This window comes from Peromyscus californicus, unplaced genomic scaffold (genome assembly GCF_007827085.1).
Source record: "Peromyscus californicus insignis strain IS unplaced genomic scaffold, ASM782708v3 Scaffold_5__1_contigs__length_169319896, whole genome shotgun sequence".
NCBI lineage: Eukaryota > Metazoa > Chordata > Mammalia > Rodentia > Cricetidae > Peromyscus > Peromyscus californicus.
The window spans coordinates 126,624,868-126,639,174 of NW_026294573.1; positions in this window are offsets into that span (position 1 = coordinate 126,624,868).

The following is a 14,307-nucleotide window of genomic DNA, read 5'->3' on the forward strand; positions in this document are numbered from 1 at the left end:
TATATTAAAATATACGTGAAACAGACTTTGTATTTTTATCATCACCTTTGACTTGTAATTTTTTTATTTGTGACACAAAAGAAATATTGGTTAAATAATGCTCCAAAATTCCACAAAAATAAACTCTCCCTGGATTACAGATGAAATTGAACCAGGTAAATTTCAAAATATTGAGCATGGCCATCTCTGCTATGGCACGTAGGTAGTGATGCTTCTCCACAATTTCCAGGTTCAGAGGTTCTAAAATATGTGTCAGAGAATGCAGTCTTTACTCAAACCATTGCTTAAAAATGTTTAGAGAAACATTATTTCTGTTTTTAGAAAAAGGCATTCTTGTTTGCTTACATTTTCTCAGATGATAAAAAAATTAAAGTTTTAGAGTCATTTTTGGCTCAAAAATAAACAGCTTCATGATTTTCTATTTTTATCTGACGCATAAAATATAAAAAATAAACAGGAAGAAAATAGGTCATCTACAATCTCCACAACTATAGACAATTGTGTTTTAACTATTTCCTTCCTGTCTTGATACCCTTGGAATTTTCATTTTGTAAAAAAAAAAAAAAAAATACTGTTATGAACTACACACAATTTGGCTTACTACACTGTTGTTCCATGGGATGTTATTATTTCAAAGTGTGAATGAAGTGTGTTCTCATTGCAGATTCCAAAATCTACACTATAGAAATGTGTGATGATCCATCCTGAGTATTTTAGATAAATCATGTTTCAATAAACAAGGAAATTTGCCACGTGAAAGGTGCTAAGCTGAACAGTATGTGACAATAATGATCACCCCGCCCTCTTTATTGTCTCCTTTCTTCCTTTTACTGGTTCAGAATTTTGTTGGTTACTTGGAGCAAAAGATAGTTTTTAAAAGAAAAATGTGTTTTAATGAAAACATTTACCAAATAAACAGCTTAATTTCTTTTTCTATTTGCCAAATGCTTTCAAACCATTCGTCAGTTGGGGGATATAATAAAAAATAAGAATAATTATAAGAATAAGAAAAATTTAGGTGTTTTGCAGGCATGCAAAACCAGAAGGAGGAACTTGCAGGTTTAAATTGCAATGCTGTATTCTTACATTTGTTTGTAGCAAATACAGAGATGCCGTGCCGCCACTCGCAAAGCCATTCACAAAGGACACTGGGCTATGATTCAAAGATATCCCTTTGTCTTATAGGCTGAGCTGTTGTTAGGGGTGGGGGAAGAGAAAAAGAGGGGGAAGGAGAGACAGAGAGATGTGTGTGAATATAGAAGTGTAAGTGATATGTGTGTGCATATGCACGTGTGCATCGGTGTGTGACTTTTTTGTGTGTGGACAAGGATGTGTGTGAACATGAATGTCTGTGAATATGTGTGCCCATGTACACATGTAGGGAATGAAAGTCCCAGAACTGCAAAATTAAATGGTGAGGAAAACATGCAAAGAGGCATGCGGGCAGCATAGAATAATTCAGGGTGCTCTAGAGACACAAAAGACTTCCTTTCTTTGCCCAATTTCTCACTATGGAAATTCTCTTAAGGAACTATGTTTTTATTTATATCAGTAGAGTCTTGGAGATACTACAGAACATATTATTGAAGAAGCCACATAATACCCTTGTCTGAGTAGAGGTATTTCTGACGTGTGCCCCCAATTTTTTTATCGTCTTTCACTGGTAAATTAAAATTGACAGAGATGACCTGGTGCTGATAATGGGATGGAGGTGGGATTTCTTGAAACAGATATGATGTTCTATCTTACAATCTGAATTTTTAATTCAATTGAGCAATTACATTGCTTACTTGATTGTCTTATGTAGATGGATTGGAGGATATATTTGAAAAAGATTCTCTCTCTCTCTCTCTCTCTCTCTCTCTCTCTCTGTGTGTGTGTGTGTGTGTGTGTGTGTGTGTGTGTGTGTGTGTGTGTGTGTATGAGATATGAGAGAGGGGATGATGGATAAGAAAGCTTTATGCCTAAGGAGAAGTAGAAATGATCACAGATGCAGGAAATATTTAAAATAACACATACAGGCATCTTTAAAGCCCTGATTACAAGTGTCAAATGTTTTTTAACATGCTTCAACTGTAAAATAATCCTGGCTCCATTACTTGGAGAGTCAAACTCTGACATTATTTGCATGTTAAATACCTAAATGTGGTATTAATTGTACTTTCTCATTGGAGTTTATTTTCAAAGCAAAGTGCATAAGACATATTTAGAAATACGGTAGTCTATATCCATGCATGCTTGCAAATGAAACAGGATTGATTTAAAGAAGTCTGAAAATGTACATGCTCTGAGATACATTCAATTTAGGTTATCTTGCTGGTTAATTTTAATACAAATAAAACATATTCTCTGCTTGAAAAGAATACTATGTATTTATTTAAAATTTGAATAAACTTGATATTAAGTTAGTTTCAGACATATGAAGAGGGAAATAAAAATGGCAAGCAAAACCTCAAAGAATCTAAGTTGTATTATCAGTTTTATGAGAACCTTTATTTTATAAGGTAATAATAATATTCATTCTTCAGTCAATGAAAACATGACGTTTCTATTTTTTTCTTACTACCTAATCATTGGATTGAAGAATGAACACTACTAGGTTTGAAGAAGAGTGGAAACTAAAGATATTCTTTTGTAGGTTCCTTGAGGTGCAAAGAGAGATTATTGTTTCCCAATTTGTTTTGTACCAGAAAGTAAAATTTATTGTATGGATACTTTAATTATCCTTTATATATCATGGATCAGAAAATTTTAAGAAAGATTCCTACTATCAGTCCTCCCCAATATTCATATAACCAATCACCACTGCTCCTCCCCCATGTTCATATAATCAATCACTATTCATTTTCCATATTCATGTAACCAAGCATTATTGCCCTTCTCCTATATTGATATAACCAATCACAATTGCCCATTTCCACATGTATATGATCAATGAGAGACATTGAAAACCATCTCTGAGATGCTAGTATTTTCATGTGTCTGTTTCACTGACTTTAGTCTTTACCTTTTAAAGACAATTTATATGATAATAAAATATTCCAAAATTAATCTATTAAAAATGCTCAATTCTTTTAAACTAATTAGTTCACTAATTACCCATTTTTTTTTTTTTTTTGGTTTTTCGAGACAGGGTTTCTCTGTGTAGCTTTGCGCCTTTCCTGGAACTCACTTGGTAGTCCAGGCTGGCCTCGAACTCACAGAGATCCGCCTGGCTCTGCCTCCCGAGTGCTGGGATTAAAGGCGTGCGCCACCACCGCCCGGCCTAATTACCCATTTTTATTTAGCCACTTTTTCTAAAATGCCAAAAACAATTCCGACAAATTCCATTCACTCACTATATACCTATTTACTGATATATATGTATATATATAGTTATTTATATATATATATACATAAACATTATATTTTAAGTAAATTATATTTAAGATAATGTTGTCAGTCTAAAACATAAACCAAATTTTTACATTTTTTACATTTTTAAGTCAGTATTCTCATCTGTAGGCATCATTAAGTCTGTCTCAGTGACCAGCCTTTTCAATTGAACTTCATGATACCGTCTGCCTTGCAAATCTTCATTGAGGTCAAGTTATCAACCATAGAAAGTTGTTATGATATTTACACCAATACTGGTGAAAAAACAGATGGTCTAGGTGTTTGAGGTGACAATTAGGAAAGGGGGAAAAGATAGATAATAAGAAGCTAGGTGTTGTAATTTGACCAGTCTTCATGAGTGATTCAAGATCAGACTCCTTTTCTACACACGTTTTGAGAAGGCAAAATATTGATGATATTCTGTATGTGTAAGGCTATAACATAGCTTGTTTGAAAGACAATACACACTTGCATGTATGCATATTTTAAGGGTATTGTCCTATTATTTCATAGCAATGCTTTGTATCCTTTCATTACATTTGGATCTTGAAAGGAAAATAAAGTAAAAAAACAAAAAATGTGTAACACACTTAGAAAACATATCAGTCGAACATTCTCTGTCTTAGACTCTTGGCAGTCACAAATTTTCTTACTAAAAAGAAAGGTTTTACACTTGTTCCAGCTCACTGAGTTTCACCTACGCAGCAATTTCTGTGGTTGTTTCTACCCATTAATCACAAAAGAACGTCACTTTTATTACCTTAGTGCTACAGTTTTAGACATTTCCAAATGGCATACCTGGTTTGGGTTACCCAATTTATGTATTAGACTTGATTTTGAGTACATCTTCCTTATTTCTAAAATCAAAACAATCTTCAATATAAAATAATTTCAAACTTTGACTGTAATCTGCAGCTCAAAAATTTCTCCAATTTATGAAAATAATTCCACAAAGACTTTTCTAGTAGTTTTTTGATCAATGCCCACTTATTGGCTTAAGATGACTGCTCGAAAGGAATGTTTGATGTCTTGCATGTGTGTTGGAAGGATTTCTTTTAAAGTTTATTTTCATATATGCACTTCTTGAAGATTTTGTTATAAATTTTCAAATATAATGAGTATAAGCCAATTTGATCATGTTCCTCCTATAAACAGTCTTCATCTTTACCAAACTCATATGAAATACTATAATGAAGTTCACGATTTTGTACAGTGAATATATGTTAGTAAATATGATGGTGCTAAGAAGATGGTTTCAGGAGTAAAAACACTTGCTGCACTGGTGTGAGGCTCTGCATTAAACCCCCAGCACTGGGGTAAAAAGCCATGTGTGGCTCTGCAGCATGGAGACAGGAGGGTCTCTGGGGCATTGGCTGCCAGCCTAGCTACAGGTTCAAAGAGAGAGATTCTATCTCAAGGGACTAAGAAAGGGAGTGGCAGAGCAATACACCTGACATCCTTTTTTGGGTTCCTTGTGCATACAGAGGCACATAACTGCACACACTGGTACATACACTACACACAAGTGTCAGATATACATATGCACAATGTTTATATGGATTGGATATTGTAGTATGACTAACAAATTGTTAAGCAAAATAATTCCAAGATGTAATTCTTTGTGTATTTATACTTATAATTCTAGAAAACAGGATGTTGAAGCACCATATTTTATTGTGAGAATAATTTACTCTTACTGTTTAGAATATGAAAGAATAAATATATTTCAACACTTTGTGAAAGAGAAATAAACTAAAGTTAAAAATATTCATTTTGACAATATGTGACACCAACATAAATTACTGTTTGCCAAAATATAATTATATATCATACATTTTATTTATATATAATATGTATACAAAATGATATATGAAGGACCAGTGAGATGGCTCAGTAAGGTTGCTTACTGTCTGACCTGATGGCTGGAGGTCAACTTACAGTATCACAGAGTAGAAGAAAAAAACTAACTCCTCTAAGGTTTCCTCTGACCTCCACATACAAACTATTGCATGCTTTCATGTGAATACCCATGCACACACACACACACACACACACACACACACACACACACACACACACACACACCACACACACACACACAAATAAATAATGTAAAAAGAGACCAAAATAATATATGAAACCAGCATTTTATTTACTGATGTACTTGACAGTATATGGTCATGGATTGTGAAACCATCTGACCAGACAGTTGATGGTAAATGGTTGTGAATACTGTGACCAAGCAGCAATCAAAACTTTTTTTTATCTCTACCTGGAGCTATTTTTGATGTGTAGGTGTGGCTATCTGGGAAGGTCCATGCATGTCACAGTCAAGGTTTGCCTTGCTTCTGGTTGTCTCCAAACATTTCCAGTCACAGTTATAAAATTAGATGGATCAATACATTTTTTTTCTTTCAGAGCAAGAAGAAATTACTCAATATTTCAGGAGTTAATCCTATGTTCTCTATGCAAGAAAACCAAGACCTAAGAGAATGGAGTACTTTGCTCAAGTCTTAGCTCTGGAACTCATCAACAGAGTAAAGGAAATGATTCAGACCAGCACATCTCAGGACATTCTGGCTTTTTCATGAACAGCTGGCAAAAAACCAAAATATCTTCTTTTAGGTTTACTTGTGTTTAACTAATTCAATTCTGATTATCATTTGAAGAAGTCTGAAACTTATATGGCTTTTAATTTTATTTTTTCAGTGACTCAAAGATACCTCTTCCTCCATCCTAGAATTTTTTTTAAGTCAGTATTAAAATTAGGTCAAAAGTTGGTAGTACCAAACTAGAACTGATTTGAACTTTTCTGCAACAGTCCGTGTCTGTGGTAGGATGATGTTGGTAATGGCTGCCATGCACAGCTTGCATCAAGACACTTACATCTAGCAGCAATGTGGCTCAGGGACAACAGGGGTGGCCACAGAGATAGAAGGCTGTCCCTGGGGTGGCCTGAGAGTTCAGGACCTTAAAGAAAGCACTGAGTATATCAGGGTGCTCACTGCATTTTTCCCTTATTTGGAATTCTGTTTGTATTGCTCACATTAACATAGATTTTCCTTAATGAATGTTTCCAGCTAAAAGGTGAGGAGTGATAACCCACGTGAATCTTTTTCATATTAGTTCATTAAATTAACACAGTTCTGACTTGTAATGAGGCCTTTGCCTTTTGATGTTTTACTCAGTTTTGCAGAAATATCCTCGACAATAAGTGTGTGACCTGCAAACACAATCTTTCAATCATAGAAATCATTTTTGTTAGCAAACTCTTGTAATAAATTGCAAATTTTTCTGTCTGGGGGATATAAAATTATTGTAAATATTGGCTATGCCATAATTTTGATTTGTTCATTTAATTGAAATTATTTTCTTCTCTTCAACCCCAGTGACTGACCCTCCTCACAAAAATACCTTTTTGGTTTTGTTTCTTATCCTATTTTCATATTAAAAATTTAAGTTAAATATTTTTCCTTTTTTTTTAAATAAATGACAGTGGGAAGGGAGACTCTTCTTCAAAATCCTGTTATACAAACCAAAGGGAAAACACTGCCACATTCATGAAGATTATATTTACTAAATCATTCACAAATTAGACTCTTCAGAAACAACATGCTACACGAGAAGCAAGTACTCAATTCATTCATTGCCTGGAGGCTTTGGACTGCATTACCCTGCAGATCCATCACAGGAACAATAGAACCAAGCAATTCTGCAATGTTAGAGAAATCACACCTTCTTATCCACTTTTCATAAGGAATCTCTGGATAGCCAAGGCTTGATGAAAATCTTTGTAACTCGCCATATGACAAGCTGGGAGCATTCCATGATCTTATTAGTGTCCAGTCATTCACAGTTTGTTTTTTCTGTATCAAAACATGCATACAAATAATAGGAATAAATTGTTTATTCCCCATGTTACCAGGCAATTATAAATATTTCAGCAAAAGGGTTATACTGTGCCAAGGTTAGAATCTAATAGAATAATTCAAGATGCAAATGCCATTGTCTGGTAAGCTAATGTTGATGTTTTCAAACAGTCTTCATTCAGTGGGGCTTCAAGAGAAAAGATTTTCAGCAGAATACTGTATGTCATGGCTTTGAAATGCTGCTAGCCTATCACTTATTATTTTTGTAGAGTATTCTTTATATTTTTTCCTTTGGACAGTATTCCCAGGAAATTATGCTGTGCCTTGCACACAAGCATTATCAACTGAAGATTGTTATCCTATACTAGAGCAGTTTAATATAAAAATTAAAACAATTAAAGCTATGTGTTTATTCCACCACATTTATTATATTTAATGGTTCTTGAGAACCTCTCTCAGTTTGGTAATTGTGGGCAACTCTTTTAATTATCCTTTCTCATGAAACAAAATGAAGTGGTAACAGGTGATAGATAAATCAATAGAGATGAATTCAATAATTTTATAGCTTCTCAGTAAAGAAGATGTTTCAGAATCATGGAACTAAAGGGAATTTGAGGAGCTTTTGAAGCCAACCTTTTACAGATCAAAGAACATGTATCCATGAGATAAAGCAGCGCCTGAGTTCCAGCCAGTCTTTGGGAGCACAACCAAGGCAGCATCAAAGCCACAGAGCAATGACAGGCAAAGTGTTCTTTGCAGTGTTTTTTGGTACTTCTTTGTCTTCTCAGGGCCTTTTTTTTTGGTAGTAAGTGAGAGGAGTGCAGAGTCTCAGTCTATCTGCTCTGTCTCTGTTTACATGCTATAGCATCTCTGCCAGTCTTTTGTTTCCATGGACGTGTTTAACCATGATACGGTCTCCTCTTGTTGTTTCCATTCTCTTAGCCATGGAAGATTTGGTTGTTGTTGTGCTTTCTATTTTTAACAAAAGAAGAAAAGCTAAACTCTGCCAGTCTCACACGTTGTCTTTGGTAAAAGATAGAAAGAAAAAAGACTTTTTGTAATAGGACATCTTCAGCTTCTCTGACATGGAATATATACAGACCATCCTTCTTAGCAGGCACAAACACACTTGCACACAGAAAACTGCTGTGGGATGTTCTGTATGGCAAATGTGTTGCTGATTAGTCAATAAATAAAACACTGATTGGCCATTGGCTAGGCAGGAAGTATAGGCAGGACAAGGAGGAGAATAAAGCTGGGAAGTGGAAGGCTGAGTCAGAGAGACACTGCCAGCCGCCATGATGAGAAACAGCATGTGAAGATGCCGGTAAGCCACGAGCCATGTGGCAAGGTATAGATTAATGGAAATGGATTAATTTAAGCTGTAAGAACAGTTAGCAAGAAGCCTGCCACGGCCATACAGTTTGTAAGCAATATAAGTCTCTGTGTTTACTTGGTCGGGTTTGAGCGGCTGTGGGACTGGCAGGTGAGAGAGATTTGTCCTGACTGTGGGCCAGGCAGGAAAACTCTAGCTACAGAAAACCAATGTGGAGTGCTCCCCACAGGGCCTATGCTGCTTTTGAACCACAAGTCAGTTCTCTTCCATTAACATGACAGTGCTGCCAACCTCATTTATTTTGATTGGTTAAGATGCTCTCTAATGGCCTCCATCTGCAACAAAAATAAGTATCTTTGATGAGGTGTGAGAGCTTATCTGTATGGAAGTACAAAGATGAGTGTTTATGTGACCATTTCTGCCCAGCCCAAAGTAGAACATTAGTAATATCACACCTGTTCTTAAGGAATATCTGTCACGTAACGTCTCCAGGGAAACTGCTGCGTGATAGTGTCTCTGGTCGTGGCAGCGTTGCTTCACCCGTGAGCTCCCAACAATGTGGCTTCCTGGATGAGATCTGCAAACAGACCAGTCAGCATGCTAGCACAGATAGGAGAAATCTTTCAAGGCTACTCCATTACCATTACATGAAGAGTTATAGAAAGACAATGTCTGTGAATAGAGGGAGAGCAGGGTCTCTCTCTCTCTCTCTCTCTCTCTCTCTCTCTCTCTCTCTCTCTCTCTCTCTCTCTCTCTCTCTCCTTTCAGGGACCAAGTCCCAGTCCTAATAAGTCAGCTGCAAATAAGAGCAATACTAATTAGACTCAGTAGATTGTGTGTGTGTGTGTGTGTGTGTAACAAAAAATATAGAGGAGATCATGAATTTGAGATAGTGTAGTCAGAGGACATGAAAGGAGTTATGGAGAAGAAGGGGTTGATGGAAATGATACAAATTACATAAACTCATGTATGAAATACTCAAATATTTTTTTAAAAAAATCAGCAGCAGCAAAAACAGTGCTGAAGCTGGGGTGCAGCTCAGTAGAATGCTTGCCCAGTTTGTAGCAGGTCATACTATAGAACTATAGGGGGAAAAGAAAAGAAACAGAGCCAACCTACACCCATTTGGAAAAGTAGTCAAAGACATAAGACGAAATGCAAATCTTCCTAAATCATAGAGAGAAGTATGGACAAAGAAAAAGAGTGTGGCCATGTGAAGCGTGCTTTCAGTGTGATGCTAGTTCTATCACATCTGTTAGTTGTATTGGTGTGTGGAAGGGATGTCGAGAACATTGCACACGTGTATATTCTAAATTTAGAAAAGCTCAGACAGCTTCCGAGAATCTGGGTACTTTTCCTTTGTTTCAGAAATATATTGAGACATGAAGGAGGCAAACAGCTCGTGATTCTACCATCATCAGAATGAAGAAAACTTCAAATGAAGAGCCAGTTGACCACTTGGAGACCCCAGGCTGGAATACTGTGCTTTGCCACATATTCCTTAAGGGGATGACACCTTCAAATTTAAGTTATTTTGCATGATCTATGTTAATTTTTTTGCATTTTGTAGCCTGTTTGATGCATAATACTCTTTCTAAGTACACTGCAGTACATAGATTTATATAAAGCATTTATAATAAACAAAATTATTAATTGACACAGTAATTTGCAAGAGTTAAAACTGTATAGAATTTTAGTGTGTGTGTGTTTTTTTAAGAGATTTTTAGACCAAAAGCACAAACAATAAAATACAGGCTACTCAGGAGCATTCAGAACTGAGCATGGAACCTCTGTATTTAACATTTCCCTTTGGGGTAGCAGAGATGTTTTAGTAGGATTATTTCTTCATTTCCAAAGGCAGGCTAGGGTTGGGACACCCAATCCTTAATGTGTAATAAAATGAAATGGCAATTTTCCAAGAGCTGTGAGACAGCAGCTAATTAGCACATTAATTTATATAAATAAAATTCTCTTTGCTGTTCCCCAGTGTTCTGCCTGAGAAATGCAACAAGATGACTGAACAGAACAAATCACAGTGAAATTTACAGACTTGGGAAAAAAAACAAAACAGAAATAATCCCTTGACCTTGTTCTAACTTTCCTGCTTCTCCTTCATCATCACCACTATATCATAGAGCCCTATATATGAATCCATCATTCTGCAAGTCTTCAAATCCAATGACTAGTTGACAAGGAAGGAGACGCCCACTTCCATATTCCAGGCCCAAATTCATGGATAACATACCTACAATCATAATTTAAAGGAAAGTTTCAGAGCTAAAATTTGCTTTTGAGTTTTTGTTACATACATTTTATTGACAAAAACAAACTTTTTTTTAATTTTAAAAAGTTTTCCCTGCCTGAAAATATTTGGTTCCATTATTTTTATTTTAGTATTAGTTAATTTTTGTGGTTGGCCTAGTTTTTAAAAATAAAAATATCTCTAAAGGCCAAGGCAGTATCTGAATTGAAATTGCTAGTTGAATAGAAAGGCAAAGTTCTCCCCAGGTATGGTATAGTAATCCCAACCCTAGGGTGCTGAGGGAGGGTTGCTGTTGGGTTAAGATTGTTCTGGGTTACAGAGTAAGTTCAGATCAGCTTCTTGAGCTACATAATGACATAAAGAGATGTATCACAAAATACATAAGTAAACAAACTAATAAATAAATAACTCAAAACAAAAAAACCCCCGAAGTCTTCAGTTCTAGAAAACACTTTGCTCAATTTATATTATATTGTAATTGTTAATATGACATAGAACAAATTTTATATATTAAGTACTTTTTGATATGTCAGTACCCTCTTATTTCAACACAGATGCACATATAAATACCTATTTCTAGATATAACTCCCTTGACAGGGTGCAGCCAACAAAGCCCTAGGTGATAGTTATAACCCATTACTTGGTGGTAAAATCAACTTTATAAATAATACATTAGAACAGAAGAAAAGAAAACAGAGTGTACATCATAAGCCTGAGCACTATAATATAATATATTTTAACCATGCATGTGAGTCTGTTTTTTTTTTATTAAGAAAATTTTTTCACTCATTTTACACATCAATCAAAGATCCCCCTCTTCCCTCCTCCTGCCCCCTGCAACCTCCCCCTCCCAACCCATCCCCACTCCCCTTCACAAGAAGACAAGGCCTCCCATGTGGAGGCACATCCAGAAGAGGTAAGTCCAAGCCCTTCCCCCTGCCTCAAGACTGCAGGTGGTGTCCCATCATAGGTAGTGTGCTCCAAAATGCCTCATCATGCACCAGGGATGGATTCTGATTCTACCACCAGGGCCCCCCCAAGCCCATCAAGCTACACAATTTTTTTGCCTAGACCAGTCCCATGCAGGCTCCACAGCCATTGATCCAACTTTCATGAGTTCCCACAAGTTTGGTTTGGTCATCTCTTCAGGTTTCCCCATCATGATCCTGATGCACTTGCTCATAGAATCCTTCCTCTCTCTCTCTCCTACTGGACTCCTGGAGCTCTGCCTAGTGGTTGGCTGTGGATCTCTGCATCTGCCTCCATCAGTCATTGGAGAAAAGTTCTGTGATGACAGGGTATTCACGGATCTGATCACTGGGGCAAGCCAGTTCAGTTCAGGTACCCTCTCCACTATTTCTAGTAATCCAAGCTGGGGTCATCCTTGGGGATTGCTAGCAGCTTCCCTAGCACTGGGTTTCACTCTATCCCCATGATGTCTCCCTCTATCATGGTATCTCTCTCATTACTTTGCCAGCTCGACCATCCCATTCCTTTATGTTCTCATCCCCCATCCCCTACCCTCCATTGCTCACCCCTTACCTGCAGTTCACTCATGGAGATCTCATCTGTTTCCCCTTCCCAGGGTGATCCATGCATGTAGCTAGAGTTTTCCTGCCTGGCCCAAGGTCAGGAAAAATACCTCTCACCCGCCAGTCCCACAGCCGATCAGACCCAACCAAGTAAACACACAGAGACTTATATTACTTATAAACTGTATGGCCATGGCAGGCTTCTTGCTAACTGTTCTTATATCTTAAATTAACCCATTTCTATTTATCTATAGTTGCCATGTGGCTCGTGGCTTACAGGTACCTTACATCTCGCTTTTCATGGCAGCTGCTGGCAGTGTCTCTCTGCCTCTGCCTTCCACTTCCCAGAATTCTCCTCTCTCCTTGTCCCACCTATACTTCCTGCCTGGCTACTGGCCAATCAGTGTTTTATTTATTAACCAATCAGAGCAACACATTTAACATACAGAACATCCCACAGCACATGCATCCCTCTTTGGGTCTTCTTTGTTAGCTATCTTCTCTGGAGTTGTGGATTGTCTGGTTATCCTTTGCTTTACTTCTAGTATCCACTTATGAATGGGGGCATATGTGTTTGTCCTTCTGAATCTGGGTTACCTCACTCAGGATATTATCTAGTTCCATCCATTTTCTTCAAATTTCATGATGTCATTATTTCTCTCTGTTGAATAGTACTCCATTATGTATATGTACCACATTTTCTTAATCCATTCTTCAGTTGAGGGGCATCTAGGTTGTTTCCATGTTCTGGCTATTATGAATAATGCTGCTATGAACATAGTTGAGCATGTGTCCCTGTGGTATGCTTGAGCATTCCTTGGGTATATGCCCAAGAGTGGTACAGTTGGGTCTTGAGGAAGATTGATTACCAATTTTCTGAGAAACTGAGCATGTGAGTCTGAGTGTGTGCATTGTGATGTAACAACTGTTTAGAAACAAATGATGCTGGCATAACTGGATGTCAACATGTAGAAGAATGCAAATAGATCCATATTTGTCACCATGCACAAGACTTAAGTCCAATGGATCAAAGACCTCAACATAAATCCAGTTACTCTGAACCTGATAGAAATCATACCTGGGAAAGTTTATAAAATCTTCCATAAAATCTTCCCTAAAGGGCAATACAAAAACTATAGGGAAAGCCTCGTTATTAAATAAATCTCTTAATTCAATAAAAATGTATTATTGGAGTAAAAGAACTAAGACACAGTTAATAAATCTGTGGAACATGTTACTCTGGACAATATGAGCAACTGAACCAATTGTGCAGATGTGATGTAATATCTTGTTGGAAATAATGCCATGAAGACTATAAAGGAGGGATAGAAGACTAGAGACCAAGGGTATAATGAGGACTAATTGTACAGTTGTAAATGGAGGCTAAAGACGAGATGTGTGCTCAGGAACCTCAACCCTGGACAGACGAACATTATAGCCAAAGGTAAGGTAAGAACAATACTGAGGAAATTCAAGAGCCATTCTGTGTAGACTAGGAAACAGAGCTGGATGTTGAAAACATGATAATATGATGCAGAAAAAAAAAGAAGTAGAAACTAATCACAAGGAACCTTGTCAGGCAGACAGAGGGGTCCAGGGCACTGAGGTATGCTGGGAAAGCTAAACAGAACTGTCACATGCTTTCCACTACTGCATTCTCTGATTGTCGGATGGAGAGAAGTTAACATTTAAACCAAGTTGGTGGGTAAAGGTGAACTAGTGGTTAGGAAGACTGTGGCATCTATGAAAAACAAGATGATAATAACTTTCTGAAGGCTGGCAATGATGGAAATTTATATGAGAGAGTCAGAATAGATTTAGGTCAACTGTATTTACTAGATGGAATATGAATAAATGGTGAATGTAAAGGAAAGAGACATATCAAAGATGATTTTAATTTTGTGCTAATAATTGTGTGAATGGTAGTAGAG